The sequence below is a fragment of the Pseudochaenichthys georgianus genome, chromosome 10 (genome assembly GCF_902827115.2).
Source record: "Pseudochaenichthys georgianus chromosome 10, fPseGeo1.2, whole genome shotgun sequence".
Lineage (NCBI taxonomy): Eukaryota > Metazoa > Chordata > Actinopteri > Perciformes > Channichthyidae > Pseudochaenichthys > Pseudochaenichthys georgianus.
Genome location: NC_047512.1, coordinates 18,244,188 through 18,265,131, shown reverse-complemented (window position 1 = coordinate 18,265,131; position 20,944 = coordinate 18,244,188). Strand labels below are relative to the sequence as shown.

Here is a 20,944-nt window from a genome sequence, read left to right as displayed (position 1 = left end):
ACTTGTTCTCCATAGTATGACCTTATTCGGCAATAGATTTTCCAGGTCATTAGTTTTGTTTGTCTACCCTCCCTCCCAAATGTAAAGCGTCTTTGGGTTCAAGAAAAGCGCTATAGAAATAAAATATATTATTATTAGAGGCAGCAAAATAATAGGAAACTGAGTGTTTGCTCAGGTTTTAGAGCTCCTTACAGCAAATAAATTAGTTCACCACTACTTAGAACTTGTTTGTAAAATCATGCCGTGACAGTTTAGTGGTATTGTATGCAAGAATTCAAATAGCGTGAGTGTTCACAATCCCTATACACTTTTAAACTGTGATTTGTCAGTTTCAGTAAGCCTGCTGTGTCATGAGGGTTGTAATTAATCTACTAATGTTTAGAGAGCTTTTGCTGCTGGTTAAGGTGTAACAGCAAAAGTAAGCCATCCACACCCTGATTAAACCATGGGAGCCTGCCTGCAGACCTCCACTCTCAGGACAGTTCCGGTGCAGACCTCCAGTCTCAGGACAGCTCCACTGTCAGTACAGGAAGTGACGATTCTGACGCGTTTTTTTCCCGCCCACCGAAGGACTCGTTTGATGGAAGTTTTCAAATCATAATGGAGACTCATCGCGGAGGTGATGAGTCTGCCCACCGTGCACTTTGGGTCGGCTTTGGTCAAGCCCTTTTGACCCCCCCAGCCTGGTTCTCGTAAAAGTTTTTCGCTCAAATGACACCATGGAGGAATGTAACGGGAGTTGACAGGGGACTCTGCCCGCCTCACGAGTGCCTATTTTCGGACACTTTTTTTCACTTTTCCCCGGTTTTATTATTTTTTTGGCTATTTCACCCGGTTTCTACCGGGGACATTGCCCGGTCTCGGGTGTCCCCCCACGGCCTGTGTCCCCCCCCCCCCACTCATCCATATATTAACGGATTTGGACCATTCTTGATGCATTTTTCTCCTCTCCTGACTGATCGGATGGCAAACGCGACCCACTGTCGGAGGGCCTCCACGCCGGCCCGGCCTAGTGCCGGTGCTCTGGCGGTCGGTTCCTCTGAACTGCGGGTTCGACTCTGATGGCCGGGAGGGTGTGCTGCGTTGGGGTGGGGGACTTCCCCCACTCTGCGTGTCTCTTCCTTCCCGAGCCGGCCAATATGAAGCGTGACCAAGACGCACCGTCCAGGGGTCCCGCAGCGGGGTGGAGGTTTCCAGCTGGAACCTCCCCACCTCCGCCGCGGTGCACCCGGCAAACACGGTTGTTTCTCGAACCTGCCACTGTTGTCTAGCGGGTGTAACTAAAATACAAGATGTCGTATTTATATATATAAATAAATATATATCTGTAGCGCCAGGAAAAGGGAGTCGGAGGCGGTGTATTCAGAACGGAGTTCCACTCTTTATTATCCATTAAATATAGAGAGGTCAACACATCGTCTGCTCTGCTTAATGAGCTAGCAGGAATGGAGGCTAACTCTCCAGGTGTTCCCACTAAAGGGTCCGTGTGGCAACACAATAAGAGAGGTGAATTATGTCCCATAACGTGTCACCACACAAGCCCCCCCAGAATTCACGTGTAAACAAAATCCGTATGGCGGGGAGGAACAATCCGCCTGCCCCCACGAGACCTGCGCACCAGAGTCGGTACAGCGACCTCCGCCCGTGCGGCCCCTGACAGAGGAGGGACCGGAACAACAGGTCCACACTCCCTGACAGGAATCAAAGCCGGGGGTCGGCCCCGTCTCGGCGGCCGAGCCAGCACCACCGGCCGGTCCACGTCCAAGTGAGCAGCCTTCACCCGGTCAACCGAGACGTGCTCAGCCTTACCGCCCATGTCGACCACCAGGTGTTTTTCACCGTGTTCCAAAACCCGGAAAGGTCCGTCGTAAGGTGGCTGCAGGGGGCCTCTGTGTGCGTCGTGACGGATGAAGACGTGCCCAGCTGAGCGTAGCTCCGCGGGAACTTGAGACCCTGGCGCACCGTGCTGAGTAGTCGGGACTGGAGCGAAAGCCTCCGCCGCGTCACGCAGAAAAACTCGCTGGGCCGTGGCAGACCAGGGAGCTGAAGCATTTGGGAGGAAATCCCCCGGAACTCTCAGCGGCTGACCGTAGACCATCTCCGCTGTAGAACACTGCAGATCTTCCTTAGGTGCGGTCCTCAGGCCCAGCATCACCCAGGGCAGCTTGTCGACCCAGTTACCGTCCGTAAGGCCGGCCTTGAGGGACGCCTTGAGGGACGCCTTCATGGAGCGATGAAAGCGCTCGCAGAGGCCGTTAGCCTGAGGGTGGTAAGCGGTAGTCCTGTGCAGCTTGACCCCCAAACCGCTTGCCACAGCGTTCCAGAGCTCGGACGTGAACTGAGAGCCCCTGTCTGAGGAAATGTCTGACGGGGTGCCAAAACGACAAACCCACGTTGCAATGAAGGCCCGGGCAACGTCTGCGGCTGATGTCGAAACGAGCGGAACTGCCTCCGGCCAACGGGTCGTTCTATCCACCATGGTGAGGAGGTAGGAAAACCCCTGAGAGGAAGGCAACGGACCAACCAGGTCAATGTTGACGTGATCAAACCTCCTCTCAGGCACCAGGAAACGCTCCAACGGGGCCTTCGTGTGGCGGTGCACCTTAGCGCGTTGACAAGCCACGCACTCCCTGGCCCAAGTCCTCACATCCTTTTTCAGCCCATGCCAGACGAACTTCGCGGCCACCAAGCGCACCGAAGGTTTAACGCCGGGGCGTGATAGGCCGTGCACCGCTTCGAACACAGAGCGCCTCCAGCTGGCAGGGACGACAGGCCGCGCCAGGCCCGTGGAAACGTCACACAGGAGGGTAATGCCCGCGTCGCCGAACACTACGTCCTCCAAGCGCAGCCCCGCTCCCTCCACCTTCAGAGCCTGGACGCCGGGATCTGTGACCTGGTCCGCCGCCATGCAAGTATAGTCCAGGCCCAACTGGACGGCACCGATGACGACTCTGGAGAGGCAATCAGCAACCAGGTTCGACTTGCCAGCCACGTGCTTAATGTCCGTAGTGAACTCTGATATGTAGGAAAGCTGCCGCTGCTGACGTGCCGACCAAGGCTCCGCCACTTTTGACATGGCGAAGGTGAGCGGCTTGTGGTCGACAAACGCCGTAAATTCACGGCCTTCCAGCATGAAACGGAAGTGCCGCACGGCCAAATAAAGTCCAAGGAGCTCTCGGTCAAAGGCGCTGTACCTGCGTTCTCTGGGCGTCAGCTGGCGGCTGAAAAAGGCGAGCGGCTGCCAAGCGCCCTCCACCCACTGCTCGTGCACTGCGCCGACCGCGTAGTCCGACGCGTCCGTGGTGATGGAAATGGGAGCCGTAGATGATGGATGTGCCAGCAAAGCCGCCTGAGCCAACGCGGTCTTGACCTCAGCAAAAGCGACGTCCGCCTCTGCTGTCCAGTCGATCGCCTGGACGGGGGTCTTGCCTTTCAACGCTTCATACAGCGGCCGCATGATGTGTGCGGCCCGGGCGATGAAACGGTGGTAGAAGGTCACCATCCCCAGAAACTCACGGAGCGACCGGGCTGTGAGCGGGCGAGGAAAAGCCGCAACAGCCTCCACCTTCGCTGGCAGAGGTGTCGCACCGCCCTTGGTGACGCGGTGCCCCAGGAAATCAATGTCAGACACCCCGAACTGGCACTTTGCCGGATTGATGATTAATCCGTGTTCGTTGAGCCGTGTGAGAAGGGCTCGGAGGTGGGACAGGTGCTCCTGCACTGAAGCGCTGGCGACGAGTATGTCGTCGAGGTAGACAAACACAAACGGCAGGTCCCGCAGTACCGAATCCATCAGGCGCTGGAACGTCTGAGCGGCATTCTTGAGTCCAAAAGGCATCCGCAGGAACTCAAAAAGTCCAAAAGGCGTTATCACTGCCGTCTTGGGAATGTCCAGGGGGTGCATGGGCACCTGGTGGTATCCACGCACCAGGTCCACCTTGGAAAACACCCCTGTACCGGCCAGATGCGCCGAAAAGTCCTGAATGTGCGGCACTGGATAGCGGTCAGGCGTAGTGGCGTCGTTGAGTCGGCGGTAATCCCCGCACGGGCGGAACCCGCCGTTCGGTTTGGGGACGACGTGCAGGGGGGAAGCCCAAGGACTGTCAGAGCGGCGGACAATGCCCAGGCGCTCCATGGTTGCAAACTCCGCCCTCGCCACAGCCAGCTTAGAAGGGTTCAACCGCCGGGCCCTGGCGTAGACAGGAGGCCCCTCGGTAGTGACATGGTGCTCCACGCCATGCTTAGTGGTAAGCGCAGAGAAGGTGGGCAGCGACAGGTCTGGAAACTCGGCCAACAGTCTGAGAAACGTGTCTGCCCCTGACAGCGAGCCCGACAGCCCGTCGTACGCTGCGCTGCCAAGTGTGCACACGAGGGAAGAAAACGTCAAGGCATCAATCAAACGCCTATTCTTAACGTCCACTAAGAGTCCATGAGCACACAAAAAATCCGCTCCGAGGAGGGGAAAATAAATGTCCGCTGTCACGAAATCCCAGCTGAAACGCTGTCCTCCGATGCACAAACACATAGGCCTCACGCCGTACGTGCGAATGGGACCGCCGTTAGCCGTCGTCAATCGTGGTCCGTGCCCTCCCCGGGTGACGTCTTCACTCGACGCGGGAACTACGCTCCGTTGAGCGCCCGTGTCACACAGAAACAGGCTCCCCGAAACGCTGTCGCTGACGAAGAGGAGCCTGCACGTGCCGCCGACGCTCAGGGCCACTACCGAGCGCCGGCCCCTCCGTTTCCCGGGGGTTTGTAGCTGCACGGAGCGATGCATCTCTTCGCCCTTGTCCCGAAACGTGCGTGGTAAGAGCACTCTCCGGTGTCTCCACGCCGGCTTGCCACAGCCGTGTCCGGCCCCCGCCATGCTGTCTTGACTGCAGATAGGCTGCTGCGCGTCGCGGCTAACGTCTCTGCACCGGGCTGTTGTGTAGCCAGGAAAAAACGATCCGCTTCCTCAGCCAAGGCACGCGGCTCCGTGACAGGCGTGTTGGCCAGCGCCGTCTGGACCCGGGGAGGCAAGTGACGCAGGAAAATCTCCGTGAATAAAATCCGGGGATCTTCCCCCCCTAGCAGATTTAGCATTTTCTCCATTAGCTGAGGTGGCTTGCTGTCTCCCAGGCCTTGAATGTCAAGTAACTGGCGGGCCCTCTCCTTAGCAGATAAGCTAAATGTCTTAAGGAGAAGGGCCTTAATCGCCTCATATTTGCCATGATGTGGGGGGGCTGCGATGAATCCCACCAACCTGGACGACGTAGAGCAGCCCAGCGCTGCTACCACATGGTAGTATTTCAGGTCCCGTCACGGACCTGTCGGCAGGCGAAGTGCGCCTCCACATGTGCGAACCATGCCTCCGCGGCGTGCTCCCAGAATTCCGGCAGCTTTACGAACACATCGCGTTCAGCCATGCTCGTTAATTTTCCGGAAACTTTCTCGGAAACGTCAGGGTCACCAGTGTAGCGCCAGGAAAAGGGAGTCGGAGGCGGTGTATTCAGAACGGAGTTCCACTCTTTATTATCCATTAAATATAGAGAGGTCAACACATCGTCTGCTCTGCTTAATGAGCTAGCAGGAATGGAGGCTAACTCTCCAGGTGTTCCCACTAAAGGGTCCGTGTGGCAACACAATAAGAGAGGTGAATTATGTCCCATAACGTGTCACCACATATCTATATATATAGATAATAAGTGTCAGTACGATTTTATTTTGTATTTGCGTGCATTTCCTGTTTGGAAAGTGGCACTGTACTGATAGTGGTGATTTTATTTTGGAATTCTTAGCGTGCACTTCCTGTCCTGAGAGTGGAGGTGTCCTGAGAGTGGAGGTCTGCACCGGAACTGTCCTGAGAGTGGAGGTCTGCAGGCAGACCCCTCTCGATTAAACTGCTATCAAGGTTGACAGTTCTGCCTTTATTTGTTGCTTCTCTGTCTGCATTTAATCCATCTTTTTGGCAAGTGATATTTTTGGGTTATTGAGTTTACGGATTGTGTTAAACAGATGCAGTGGCGAGCCGTGACTTTTGTACCTAGGCCCTCTGACCCCCAACACTTCCCTCGAAAAAAAAAGAGTTATTACGTCTTCAGCGGAATATCAAAACAACGACCCGGGGTGCAAAACGCATCAATGACAGCGACCCTCTACCACACAAAACAACACCTGTAAATAACCCAATTTGTGTTCTTTGAAACTGAAAAGGATATTGCATTGTGTTTATTTTATTTTATTTAGCCTTTATTTATACAGATGTAGATCTCATTGAGACACAAGATCTCATTTTCAAGAGAGACCTGTTCAGTGGTAACACTACCACACAAACTTGTTACTTTTTTTGCAGTTGTATGTCTTAAGTGTAATTTGGCATGCTTTTATTTTTAAGGCGAGTTTACGCTGTTGACAGGAAGTTGTTGTTGCTATGGAAACTGGGTGGAACTATAAATAACTATAAATAAAGTCATAAAGTCTGCGATAATAAAACCAACCCATTTAGAGGGAAGATATGATTGGTCAATTGTACTGTCATTTGACATTTCTCTCTCGTTCAGTTACTATAGCTGGTCCTCTGTGAATTCATAGCTGGACCACCAATAAACTCCTATCTTCACAGTAACTCGCAGAGACGAGCTTCACATTCAAACAGAAACTGAATAGGCAGATTCGAATGATTTATTTCTTTGGAAATATTATTTTGAATGCAATTAAATCAAGTTATTTTGGTTAAACTAATGAAAAATATAACTAAATACATTTTTATTTTTTTAAATATATTATTTTTTTTAATGTTTTTAAATATTATTGTGTAGAATATCTTAGGCCCTCAGAGAGGGCCTTGAGGGCCCTGACGGCTCGCCACTGCACAGATGATTGTGGTGTTACATGACAACCAGTTAAGTCCCTGTCACACTGTCCCGAAATAGACACCAGATGGACACACGACAAAGGACATTTTCAAATTCGGCTCTGATCGTAACAACATCGGGCCATTCGTGAGGGCATCTTAAGCCATCGTATGACCGCCGGTGGAGTTTCTCAGGCTCCGGCAGCAACTTCGTGAGCGGTGGCAAAATCTTTGGCATGCCAAAAAATTGCCAAAGGACCTTGCGAAGGTTCATTTTCGTGTTGAATTTGTGTGTCAATTTTGCCCTTCGTAAGGCCAGTGTGAGGGCATCTCGTCAAATCGTGTCATCTTTGTGTGATCGTCGGTGCCATCAGGCATTTCTCGCCTCACGAAGAATACGAAGGAAACAAGAAGCTGCCCGATTGTCTTAGGAAGGCAACATGACTACGTGAAGCCCTCACAATGCCGTCGTGTGTTGCCATCGTATTATAGTACGATGACATCGAGATTGCATTTATTGCACAACAAAATCATGTAAACATATAACCCAATTTGTGTTCTGTGAAACTGAAAAGGATATTACATTGTTTTTGTTACTTTCGTTGCAGTTGTATGTCTTAAATGTAATTTAGGTTAACTTCCTGTTTTATTTAGATGCTTTTATTTTGAAGGCGAGTTTACGCTGTTGGCAGGAATTTGTAGTTGCTATGGAAACAACATGACGGAGATAAGTAATATCTTCTAATCTACATATAAAGACGGAGAAAGTAAATAATAAAGTGTATGTTTAAATGTTAGCACCCCCCGAAGAGGCACAAGCTCTTACGTTGATACATTCTAAATCATCAGTAAAGTCTATGACCATATTTTCGTGTGTGGTTCGGGTGCCATCGTGTGGCCTTCTGTATAGGCATCGTACTTGGTTCGGCTGTTGCTTGGCTGTTGACCAAGTTCGGGGCCATCTTCGTGCGAAATTCACAATTCCATATTCGTGTGTCCATCTGGTGTCAATTTCGGGACAGTGTGACAGGTGCTTTATGGAAAACCTGTGTTTTTTTCAAAGATCTATCCTTTGCGGTGTAACCTTTGCTTATTGGCCCTTATCACTACAAATGATTTGATTTAATATTTGGTGCCATTAAGTTATACATTCAGAGGAAAAACTAAATGTCTACAGTATGTCAACTAAAAACCATTAGGAGCCTTTAAAAGGAGATTCTAATTTTACCTCTAGAAGAATACGAATATTTATAGAAAAATATTAGATTCATAGCCATGTAGATTTTACATGTATATACAATTGTGTTGGGTTTATGTAAGCAGACACCCTCGAAGTCAACACACTATAATCTATTTTATCTTTTAGCTGTGGAATTGAGGGTGCACTCAGTTCAGTTTCTAACAATTACTGTTCACAATCATAAAGCAGGGTTATGTTTTGGATCAGTTCAGCATCATGTGTGTAATCTTGCACATAATTACTTTCACTGGGCCTGTTAACACCCATCATGTCAGGAGCACTTCATTAAAAATGTATACCAAACAATCCTTTTTTTCAGGTTGGTCATTTAAACATTTATTTTCCCCTTTTTTATTTTCTCTTCTTCTCAAATTGACTGAAGTTTAACTTGGGAAACACATTCATGGCCTATATCCTATTAATACTTGTCATTAGATATCTAAATGGTTGACATCATAGATACTGTATGTCTATTTACAGATACTGCTAACCAAAGGGAGTTTATTTTTCTACCACACAAGTAGTACTTATAGTGACAGCAGGAAACAAACAAAGTCACTGAGAGGCTGAGGCCGGGCCTGTTTGATATTGTGTGACACGCTACAAAAAATACTTGCTGAGATCAAAACTCTGTTGAAATATAATGTAGTTTAATGAAAACTGGGATGATCAACTTATTATCCTTAGACATTGTTATAATAATCAAAGCAATCATTAAACTTGCGGTCAACAAAAAGTACAATGGCCCTGTGTCACCCTCTCTTCCACACACACACACACACACACACACACACACACACACACACACACACACACACACACACACACACACACACACACACACACACACACCTCACACAGGTGAACAGGATTATAATGAATGCCGCCCATATCCATGTGACCCAAGCCAACCAATCAATAGTGATCATATTGCTATACACGTGTCATGGCTCCTACAGTACTTATGTTCTCACACATACAGTATTACCAACACTGTCTGAACAAACAAGGGAAGTCACATAACACACATCCAGGAGAACTGCAAGTGTGAGGCCATGCAAGGCCATTCATGGTGTTATTATGTGGTGTGTTTAGTTACTGCAGTTGTTTTCCCTAAATCTGAAGAAAAGAAGCACATGAATGAAGGGTAGAGAGAAAAATGTCTGTCATACCATTAAATGTTGGCAGAGATGTCGTTTATGATTTGCATTGCAGGAAACATAAACATCTCTTCCTCTGTACTGTATCCCTTAAGTAAGACATTTAATTAGTCCCTTGATGTAGGATCTCCTTTGCTAGGTTTTAGTATCTTCATTCATTCATTTCATTTCAATCTTTATTTCGAACAGATTAATAAAAAAAAAAAGTGAAAAACAGAATACCGTATTGTTGAAATACAGTATTTATCCACATTCATGATAATATTTATATATTCAACAAAAAAAGTTTTCATATTAATAATAATAAACATAAATCATATGTGTCCGAAAGGGAGCAGGAGGAAGCAAATGCTTATTACTTCCCACCCCTTACTTGATCAATGATTGTCCTTTAAATCATTATGCAAGTTATTCCTACTTACATTCCTGTGTGACTTGCTAAAATGTTTGCATTGTGAAAATAAGACAGGATCTTCTCCTCACTTGCCTTGATTTCTTTTCTTGAGATAACACAAAGGACCACTTTAATGCTTAATTTCAAATTAATTTCAGTTGATAGAAAGTGATACGAGTTCACTTACAGTAGCCTTCACTGCACTTAATAGCAGTTTACAGCAGGACAAGCAGTCCTGTAGCTAATGGTGCAGTGTGCAGTGAATTGCATTTAACAAGCTTGGGGAGCATCTGGCACCAGGCTGTAATTCAGCAGAAGTCTACTAGCTTCAGGCCATAATGTAAAGATGTACCTTGTCCTATAACAGGGAGAATGTCCTGGTTAAATTTACTGTGAAAATACTGTAGAGCAGAGACCCAGAGGAGTGTGTTAGGGGAATATCTCAGTGTGGTGAACCCCTGTCATGCTGAATTCATCCCTCAACCCCACACCCACCTAAGAAGAAATAACAGTATGTTCTACGTCATATGATTCCCATGTGTTTCAGTGCAAACATGTGTTTACATAGGAGTTTCTCTGCTATTTCTGTTAAGGGATTATACTCTCAGGATGTATTTAAGTGGTCTCACTAATGGCTCTGTGGATGCTCTTCAAAAGGTCAAAGGTGGACGCAATTGGCCATGCAGTGTTAAAAAGTTGTGGACTTTTTATTAGCTGTGTCAAAGCGCTGATTATACGGGTCACCTAGTTAACCACAATCTTTTAAGGGAAAGCTGTTTGACTGCGCATCATTTTTGGTCTGGTTTAATACTGTAAATACACATCACCTAAAGTTTACTTACATACAAAGTATCTTTCGTGATACTCAAACGACTATCCAAAACACACGTCTGCCACTTTGCATGACACCTGTGATAAATACACTGTCGGCTGGATCATGTCCCAGGACAAAAGGTTACAGAGTTCAGTGCCATCTGTCCATGTTCGCGTGCCTGTGTTACTTTAGTGAACTGTGGACTGCTCAGCTGTCGTAGTTGGTGTTGATCCTCTATGTGTATCTCTATGTCCAATCTGAGCAGAGATGGGGTCGTTACTAAAAAAATGTAATATATTACATATTACTTTAAAAAAAAAAAAGTAATATATTACACTACTTCGTTACTCTCTACATAAAGTAACTAGTTACTTTACTCGTTACTTTACTCGCCGAGCACGTACGAACTGCGCATTCGTGAGTGGCAATAACTCTCCTTACCAGCAGGCGGCGTTAGTGTGTATTCGTCATTCAAAACAGGCAACAACCGGGAAGTGATGGGAATTCCGGCTCTTCTTGGTGAGCCGGATCATTTGGCTCGGCTCACCAAGAAGAGCCGGCTCTTTCGGCTCCTAAAGGGCTCTTCAGTTTACCACATATTATACCTTTTAATTCAATCAAATGTAGCCCCGTTTTGATTAATGATTTATATGTGTACACACATATATCACTTAAATTATTCAATACATCCTTTGTACTGAAGTATTCAAAAGTAAAAATTACATGTTTAATATAAATGATTTGCTGTGGCCAATTGTTTTCATTGCATTTACAGACCCGTGTAACTCTTTGATACCACCCAATTAATGCATTGACTTGCTTGTAGAACCACGCTACACAAAACAGATAGCAACACCTATAAAAACTATTTAAAAAAAATACCAAAAAGATCCTGCATTTTAGCCATGCCTCATTTCGCTCTTTCCAGCGCTGTTTTTGCAGGGGGCTGATTCTGTGAGCTGCAGCTGACCACGCCACCCTACAGGAGAGGGGAGCGTGCTTTGAGATCAGCTGCTAGGCTGCAGCGGGGAGAAGAGGGGGACAAAAAGAGATCTCCGTCCTCCGTGTTGTATTCTTATAGAAGTAAGAAGAGAAGTAATGGGGCAGAAACCCTCCTTTTTACGCAGCGGTCCAGACATAGACATCAAACGGCGACACATATTCAGTTGCCAGTTACTTTGGCATTAGGGCAGGGATATCTAGATACTCTCCAAGGTTTGACGTAATGAATTGTGCTACTTTTAAAGCAAGCAACGATGTTTTCAAATCTGTAATCAAAAAGCTCCTCAAAAACACTATCGAAGCAGTTCCTGCCGTTTTTACGTTAGCTCAAACAGTAACAACGGACTACTTTTCTTAGCGGATACATGTCAATTTAAATCAATACATACAACTATTTTTTAAATCAATTAAATCATTTTCTAAATCCATAAAAGCATTTCAATTAATATTGGGAGTCATTTCTTCACTTTGTTGAGAATGTGGCCATGTGTATTAAGCGGGATAATGTGCACATTGCACATTGCATAATGTGCCTTCATGCCAATCGAGATCCCTCCGCAAAAACAAAACAAAAAACGGCTCGTTCGCGGGCGAGAGCCGGCTCCCGTCGTTCACTTAAAAGAGCCGGCTCGTTCGCGACCGACACATCACTAGAAGACAGAGAAGAAGAACAGACTACGTGATATAAACAAACAACAAATAGCGTGTGCGTTAGCTTCACCTTAGCATGTGTTCTTTGCAGGTGTGTGTTGAGGTTTGACGTGGTGTTTGCAGCAGTGGATAACAGCTTCTGGCCTGGACACAGTTTGCACCTCACCGTCACATTCCTGTCTATTCTTCGGACAAACTCAAAGTAATGGGCATACCTCCACCCCTCGAAAGTTATAGCTGACTCAGCCATGTTTATGCAGCACTGCACGTGGAGATGTGGACGTGCACGTCGCGTAGATTACGTACATATAAACCTGCGGCGGAAACCCCTCTTGTCTGTCAGTGTGATTACGAATGATTTTAGTAAGTAACGAAGTAACGCGTGTCGGGGCAATGTTAGTAACTGTAGTGTGATTACTGAATTGTAAAAGTAGCGCGTTACACTACTCCGTTACCGACAAAAGTAATATCATTACAGTAACGCGTTACACCCAACTCTGAATCTGAGTCACTCAGCTGTGGAGTGTTGACATCCCACCAGGGTACATACTGCCCATCATACGACTGTCATTGCCGAGAAAAATGAAAAATCTACTAAATGTGCTGTGAAGTTGTCTTATACTGTACACCAAATTGGCAAAGCAGTGGGGTGGAAACTGCAAGCTGTCGCATCTGATGATCTTTAATATGCTACAATTTTCAAAGTCATAAAAAAAATAGTTTCGGCACATCATGTTCACTTTCAAGCAAAAAAGGACGTCACTAAGAAGTTGGCAGTGTCTGAGCAGTACATTAATATCAATGCAAAGCAAAAGTTGTTTATATGGCATTGTCTGTGCTATAAGTAAATACAGTTTCTAAATGAAGGCTGTGCTTCTTTTAAGCAAATGAAAAAGACAATCCACGATGAAAAATAACTTTGAGAATATATTTTAGAGCAAAATAACAGTGTGATGGATGAATCAACAAATAATAAGCTATTTTATTGCTTCATTTATTTTGGGAACTACTAATAAAATCCCCTTGCGCAGTCTTTGAAGTATGAAAGAATCAGGATTATTATCTCGTTGTTTATTATTAATATCACCTCTTTCTGTTTTCTGTATTCTCTCACATTTCTCTTCTTCTCTAAAGAAAATGTATTTCTCCCCTGTCAACCTCTCCCTGTTTCCATATCCCCACCCTCCTTGTCTTTTTTCAGCCGTGTGCCTGGCTGAGCTTGCAGCTGTGTGACCCAAGTCACCGGCAACTGGGACAACACTGGAGGGAGCTGGACCCTCAGTCAGACGTCCCCTGATGTGTGTTTGTGTGCTTGCTTGTGTTTTTGTTTGCCCGTGTGTACGTCGATGCGTGCGGTTCTCCACACACTCGCATCTCATGCACGCCAGGCCTCGTCAGCACGATGTGGATTTAACTGGATGACAGGCACCCTGCTAACTATCGCTGTCAGTGTCATCCAAACACAGAATCGTTCCCACAGACTCCTGCAGGCTCCTCCGCTGAGCGCTGAAGTGAATCCAAAGTCACCTGTGAGGTGACGATGGAACAACAACTAATTTCCCACGGACCATTTAAGACAAGTCATTGACGGTCATTGTTGAAGGAAAGTTCCTTAACAGCCTAAATGACTGGAATAATATTACAATATGACCAAACTTAAGATATTTTAACTAAATGATAGTAGTAAAAGTTCAAATAATACATGCAAAAATAACTAAATATGAACTATTTTGTCAAGCATTTCCTAATACATTTTGTAACTAATTTGCATTTTGTGCTATGTGTTAATCGTTTTCATTCATCCAATATAAGGAATCATGCTCATGAAACATTGTCATCTACTAAAAATTACTCTTTTTGAATCCGTTCAAAAGGAAAACTTCAAATATATCACTAATTTCTTGTATAGTCACCTTCAGAAACGTATATATTTCACATATGTGTGTCTAAAGCCTCAAAGTCAGAGATAGTAGTGGCCTGCGTTTCAACGAAGTTGCTCATTTTAGCCTGAGGAAATTTCATCAGCTTCCACTGATCTCTACAAGCCAAGTAAATGGTATTATTCTCCTTCAACAAGACTACAGGAATGACTCGGATCATAATTCAATCAGCTTTCCTATTTCCACACAGCATGCTCTGTCTCAAGCAAGAGAGCTGTGAATCTAAACTGTAATGAAGGAATAACAATTGATCTATGCCCACTGCATATATAAAGCCACTCTGTAGTATTCGTGGCAGGTGAAACTATTTAGCGCCCTCAAATGGAAGCAAAATGTTAAAGGATATCATTTTTTGTAATACCTTATAGACTTTACACTATCTATAGGCACACACAGAGGACACTTAACACTGTGTTTAGAGACAGAATAGAAAAGTTAATAAAAAGTAGACTTTGACCGCGGTTCTGAATGTACTCTCCAGATCTAACGTCCACTCCAGGGATCCTCCCCCTGGTTTTTGTGTTTAAACTTGGGGCGACTATTGAAAACAGATTGATTGCTGCAGACACAGTATCTGTGCGGTCGGACATCAAGCGACGCTGCCTTCATATGGAAATATGCACATAAATGTAGCCAAGCTATGTCGTAATAAAACCATTCACAGGCCACTTTTTACTTTCTCTCAAAGAGGAACCTGATATAACTCTGTGAAGGGTTACATCAGGGGGCTCATGTATATTCAGCACCTCCAATAATTCTCCCTTCCAAATAGCATCACAAATTAAAACCATTCAAGTTGGAGTCTGAAAAACCACAGGAGGATAAGCCTGTGCCGTCCCACAGAGGTACAGTTTGGTTCTCATGCAAAATGAGAGGAGGGCTGGAGACGGAGAGAACACGCCGGTGTACGCAGTGTTTCCTCACTGAAGATCCCCTACTGTCAGGGGACGGACGGAGACAGACTGAGGACGGGGCCAGATGTGCGGGCCCCATTCCACTGAGTCTCAAAAGGAAATATGTTGGCATTTAATAGAAGAATGCTTCACGAAAACATTAATGAGAAAGTGCAATTAAGGAAGCCACATCTTTTTAAGGAGAACAACTTAAATGTATATCCAGATGTAGGCCACCCCTGTGAAGACTGTAAACAAAATATGTCCAGGCTGTAAACGCACTTATTTTGTTACAATCATCATAAAGTAATGTGATAAAGTCATGATCAAGCATTTCAACATTCAACTGTTGAATACTGTATTATCATTACTTCACACTATTATATCAACAGGCATATATGGTTATGAAAATATTAATAGAGTAGAGTAGATAGATATTAATAGAGTATGTTTTCCTGCCAGAAATATGTTTTTTTATATTATAATGTCAAGTCAAATAAGTACATCTTCTTGTTTGTCTTGAATTATACATTGATATCAGTTTAATTAAGCTTCATCAATGTTTTTTTTTTCCATATCTCACATTTAATACCTACAGTAATAGTGTATTCCTACATCTGCCTTGTATCAATAGTGTGTAGGCTACTTTATGCGTGCCTGAAAGAACATCTGTAATTCATGATATGCAGTTGTATAACAAACTGTAGGGCCCCCTACTAGCGGTATGCTACAGCACATGTGTCACTGCATAGACAGTTTCTGTAAGTTGGATCCAACAGTAGAGATTCCCACATGGCTTTTCATTAACTAAGATGCACTCCCTGATGTGCTGTAGAACTATACAAAGTGTATTATAATTAAGTTATGTGGAATGTACTAAATACATATTCAAATTTATTTAGTGTATGAGGCTGTAGCCATGTATCCCTGATCATCATTAAAGATTCTCCAGACCTCAAGTATCCAGCTCTTGTTATTGCTTATGAATGGCATCAGTTCAGCAGGCCAGATCGTGCAACACAAGAACACTATTTCAGGATGTGAGTCAGCCAGGGGAAGGATCAGGATCAAAAGCTGTTGCGTGATTCCAAATAAACTGGGAACATGGTGATATCCAGCACCGTCAAGTGTTGCGCTGAGAGGTTGTTTGGGAGTGGACAGGAACCCAGCCTATCCTGCCTTCAAAAGGCCCGAACGCCTTCCCCTCACACAAAGACGCAAGTCTCATAAGCTCTACTGATTGGTCATGTTAGTGTTTTTTGTCCGTTTTTTGGTCACGCTCCATTTGCGGACGTGCATTAGGGTTGGGGAGAAGGAAACAAATAGGAACTTTTCTTTGGGATGTTTGGGTTAGTCAAAGAAATCGTAAAAATTCAATGTGAGACAGAACCTCACATTGACTAAGAAATCATGTGAATAAAATAAACATATAAGCAGTATCACAAAACATTGCATTTCCTGGGGTTAGAGAAGCCACTTCCATCAGTGTAATGTTCTGGCTACTTTGAGAGTGACTGTGAAAGAAACAAATGAGTAAAGCTCAACTTTTTATAAAGGCATTTTTCTTGAAAACACTTCCCAGCATCTGAAAATTGAGAATGGCGCTTTGTGATAAATGCAAATGTTTGAACTGAGCAGGTGCTGTAGCTGCTGAATAATGACACTAATTAATGGTGGCCCTTTTTTTCATTTGCATAAACAAAGTGGTTTTGAATAATTGCTGTGAGGTTGCAACAAGTCTCATAGGAAAATGTTATCTGCTGCTTGTTAAATACAAACATGAGTTACTGTGAGGGATTAAAGCCAGTATTAATTTTCACCTGGATTTGATTTACATGAATAAAATATTCTCTTTAAACTTAAAGTTTGTTCAGAACGCAAAGATAAGGTTCAAGATCCCTTCTGAGAAACAAACAGGAAATACTTCCACTTGAAGTGACTCTTGAACTTGGAGTTACTCAGAGTACACGGGACAAAGTGTCTTGATGTTTAGATGTTTACACACGGCATCTATTGCACGTCTGTCCGTCCTGGGAGAGGGATCCCTCCTCTGTTGCTCTCCCTGAGGTTTCTCCCATTTCTTCCCTTTAAACTGTGGGTTTTCTCTGGAAGTTTTTCCTTGTACGATGTGAGGGTCTAAGGATAGAGGGTGTCGTTTTTCTCATACTGATATTCTGAACAATCTGTGCTGTTGTATTTGCTGTAAAGTGTCTCTACTGTAGGCTATTTTTATTATATGTATAGGCCTACAGCACTTTGGCTCGACCAAAAATCGTTTATAAATGTGTTATATAAATAAAACTTGATTTTATTTGATGTCATTTTCCTGGTTTCCAAGCTGCACAGAAGAGTGAGTAAACACGACCTGCCATCCCAGTCATTGTATAAAGGCTCGGGTAAACAATGTACGCAAAAGTGGCCTCCCTCCAACGTGTACCTAAGAGGTCCAAAGTTCACTTATAAAACCACAGTAGACTCACGTGTCTGTTCTGCACGCACGCAACACTCAGGTGCAGCCGTTCTCCCATGCAAGTAAAGAAGTGAATTCAAGTGTGGATTACTGAGAGATTCATACCCATAAGGGCGTGCAAAAAGGACAAACAAACATGTACAAACATGCACAAAAATATGTAGATACAGAAACAGAAACGGATTTGCCTATGACATTCACACTAATTTCATTGACGTAAGAAGGTGAAGCACACACACACACACACACACACACACACACACACACACACACACACACACACACACACACACACACACACACACACACACACACACACACACACACACACACACACACACACACACACACACACACACACACACACATACACAAGTACTTTGTGCTCTGTGTTTTTGTCTGTCCGGACGTGTAGTTTTACAGCATTTGGCAGCCACTCACATTCTTCGTCAGCTTGACACCTTTTGTAGGAATGATCTCTTTTTACAATGGATAAAATACAATTTAGAATGAAAATGTATTGGAGATTTAAGAATTAGCACTGCTAGGAGCTGACGAGAAGGACAAATGGCAATCTAATCAGAAAAAAGTCGTTCTCTGGCATCAAACAAAACAGCCCTTGAGCATCTGCATGGCAAATTAACAAGAACAAGATGATGGTTATGCTTTGTCTAATGGAAGCTGAGGGTGACTTCAAATCTCTAATCAGATCTGGCATTTTGACAATGAGACTTGCGCAAGAGCTCTTTATTATTTGGCAGATTGACAGATTTGCTCTAAGTATTGTTTTGGAGCCAGTGAGATGTCATCTTATCTTGAAACCCGAATCACAGAGTTCATCGAAGGAAAAGGTTCCCACCAGCTTGGTTACAGATTCAGCTTTGTATTGGCACAGCAAGGTGAGGGAGTACAAACTACTTAAATGTGTACCTTTGGAAAGCAATTTAAACTATCAAGAGAATATATTAGAAAGAGGAAGCGACAGATGAGGTCAAGAACTCAGTCAGTGTACAGATCTGCGTTTGCTTTTGGCTTCCACCCTGCAATAACACAAGAGCACGCTGCAGTGCATTTAAAACTGGAGCAGTATTCCCAGCTTAGCTTTGTTGTTTCAGACGTATTGCACACAACAGCACAACAGTGTCAGTGAGTTTGTTTTAGAGTTGCTAAATCTTAATAAATGATCTGCCTTCAATCAAACTGTCAATCATTCTGACATTCCAACTGTGTTGTAACAAAAGTCAAAGTATTTTGGCCAATTCATTTTATATTGCCACATTTCTGGTGATCCAGGTCGTTTGAATGTCACAATGTGAGATGTATCGTTCTCTTTACAAATTCTCATAAAGATTGCATCTGGCCTTCTTTGTTATTAACATAAAGTAACCTGGGAATCATAAGTGAACCAATGTCAGTTAAGCTATACACGCTATTTTGGGGAACTATTTAAGGATTTGCAGAACTGAAACAAAAATTCAAAGTCTCATACACACAACTCCTGACACACCAGGTTTATGCACACGGTGTTTGTTGTTTTTGCATGAGACTTATTGTTTTCTTCACACCAGTTTAAGTAGCACGGTGTGGCGTCTGCAAGGTACCTGCCAACCTTTACAACAGAGACATCACTTAAAACCTCAAATTGGGAACATTATGTCCCTTAAATATTGGAGTTGATAATATCTGAATGTCTCTTGCCAATGAGGGGGTTTTAGCCGTGTCACTTTTGTGTCTTGCCTGCCACCTTGTGCACAGTCATCTGTCCTGCTATCCGTGTCATCTGTCTCCTTTGTTTGGTCACTCCCCCTGTTCTTCTTCTCTGTCTGCGCTGCACGCCTCCTCCTCTTACAGAGATTGTTATTCCTGTCTTTCACATAGTCTCTGCGCAGTAAAACCTATTTGACTGGCGTTCTTCAGGACAGCCCAACCTGGCACGAGATACTTATCCTGTCTCTGACCTACCTCATCATAAAGTCGCCTGCCTATATTTGGCCCAGGTGTGGCTGTACAGAGCCAGTATGTTACTGAGAACTGAATCTGGATGCCAGGTTGGAGGGGTGATTGTTAAACAACAGCGCCCTTATGCAAGATGAATTTGGATTCCTGTGTTTACTCTACAAGTGAACCATGGCTGAGTGCTAGCATAAAGAGAGAGTGCTGTCCTAACATGCCCTCACCCTATTGTGAAAGAAAATGAAAATAAAACATTTAGGAGCAGATCTTCTTCTTTCTGTTGAGCAGATAATAGGCAGCACACAAACAGACATACACACACACCAACACACAAACACACTCATACACACAGGAACTTATGTGACATTTTGAGTGACAAGCCATTGTGTAAGAACATATATAAATACTATACTGCGTATGCGTGTTTATGAGCCTGTTCCATATGTCATGTACAGCACATTAAAGACTTCTGGACACGCCCATGCCAGTTTAGGGAGTACTGCAAGAAATGCATTTTCCTTTAACTTGAAGATACAGTGAACCACATATTCAGGCAATATTTCCTCCATTTTGCTGAAGTCACAGTAAAGCAAACATCCTCAGAACTTAAAGCATATAGGAAAAGCTTGATACTCCCAATGGGTGTTCACTTTCCTATCTAATAATGTACACCACATGCCCGTTGACAGATTCGAAGGTTAACCGATTGTAGGTTTAATTGTATTACTGCAGAATATTAACGATAATGTTTTTTGTTTATTTTTTCTATTTTCTCTCAGCTCTTATAACAAATCTGTCTGACAATGTGAAAAGTAAAACCACAGTCAGACATATTAGTGCAATAACAAGAATCACAATAACAAGGATCTAAGGTGTTGCCTTTCCTCAGTTCACCAGATATTGTGTGCCTGAGGACAGCCCCTCTCTTTGTATCAAAGACTGAGCAGAGAGCTACCAAACACCAAAACAGGAAAATGCAAAAATGAGGAAGTGAAAAGGAGAGGAGGAGGAGGAGGAGGGGGGAGGGAGGAGAGGGCGTTCACAGCTGCTGTTAGTGTTTCCTCTGATACAAGCCTTGGCTGCACTCCCAGTTCTTTAGGTACACTGTCAAAAAACATGGTTACCTTGAGTAATGAGCTTTGGGGGGGGGGGGGGGGGTGGCGTGCTGGTGTATTGGCAAAAGAGAAAGACTGATAAAGTCTTGATTTGGCTAAGACACAAAATCGAAATGATAAATGATTCTCTTTTGGCTTGGGGTTTACACAATCAGCACAAAGTTGTAGATCAAATCCGCACCTGTGTTTATTAGACGACACATTTTAAAGCTTGTTTGAGGGATTTTGTGCAGGAGAAACAGTGCCGACATTTGCAAAATGTGCTAGCCTCTTATCATGGTGTCGAGATGACAAGCTACATCTTTAACCCGTCCCACTGCACGGCTCATTGTGTTAGTGACAGCGATGCCAATGACTATTTGGAATATAACTGCTGGGCAAAGGTTTTTACAATTACTTTGTATTAATGTTGTTACCATTATGGCCCCGGTAGAAACCTTTAAAACTACATTCAAAATATTTGCACATGTAGTTTAG

General features: G+C 44.4%; 1 protein-coding gene across 1 annotated transcript in view; it reads right to left on the bottom strand.

Moving 5' to 3' along the window:
* tsc22d3 (TSC22 domain family, member 3) overlaps nucleotides 1-20,944 on the bottom strand; it is a 44,969-nt gene that overhangs the window by 7,838 nt on the left and 16,187 nt on the right. The window lies entirely within an intron of this gene.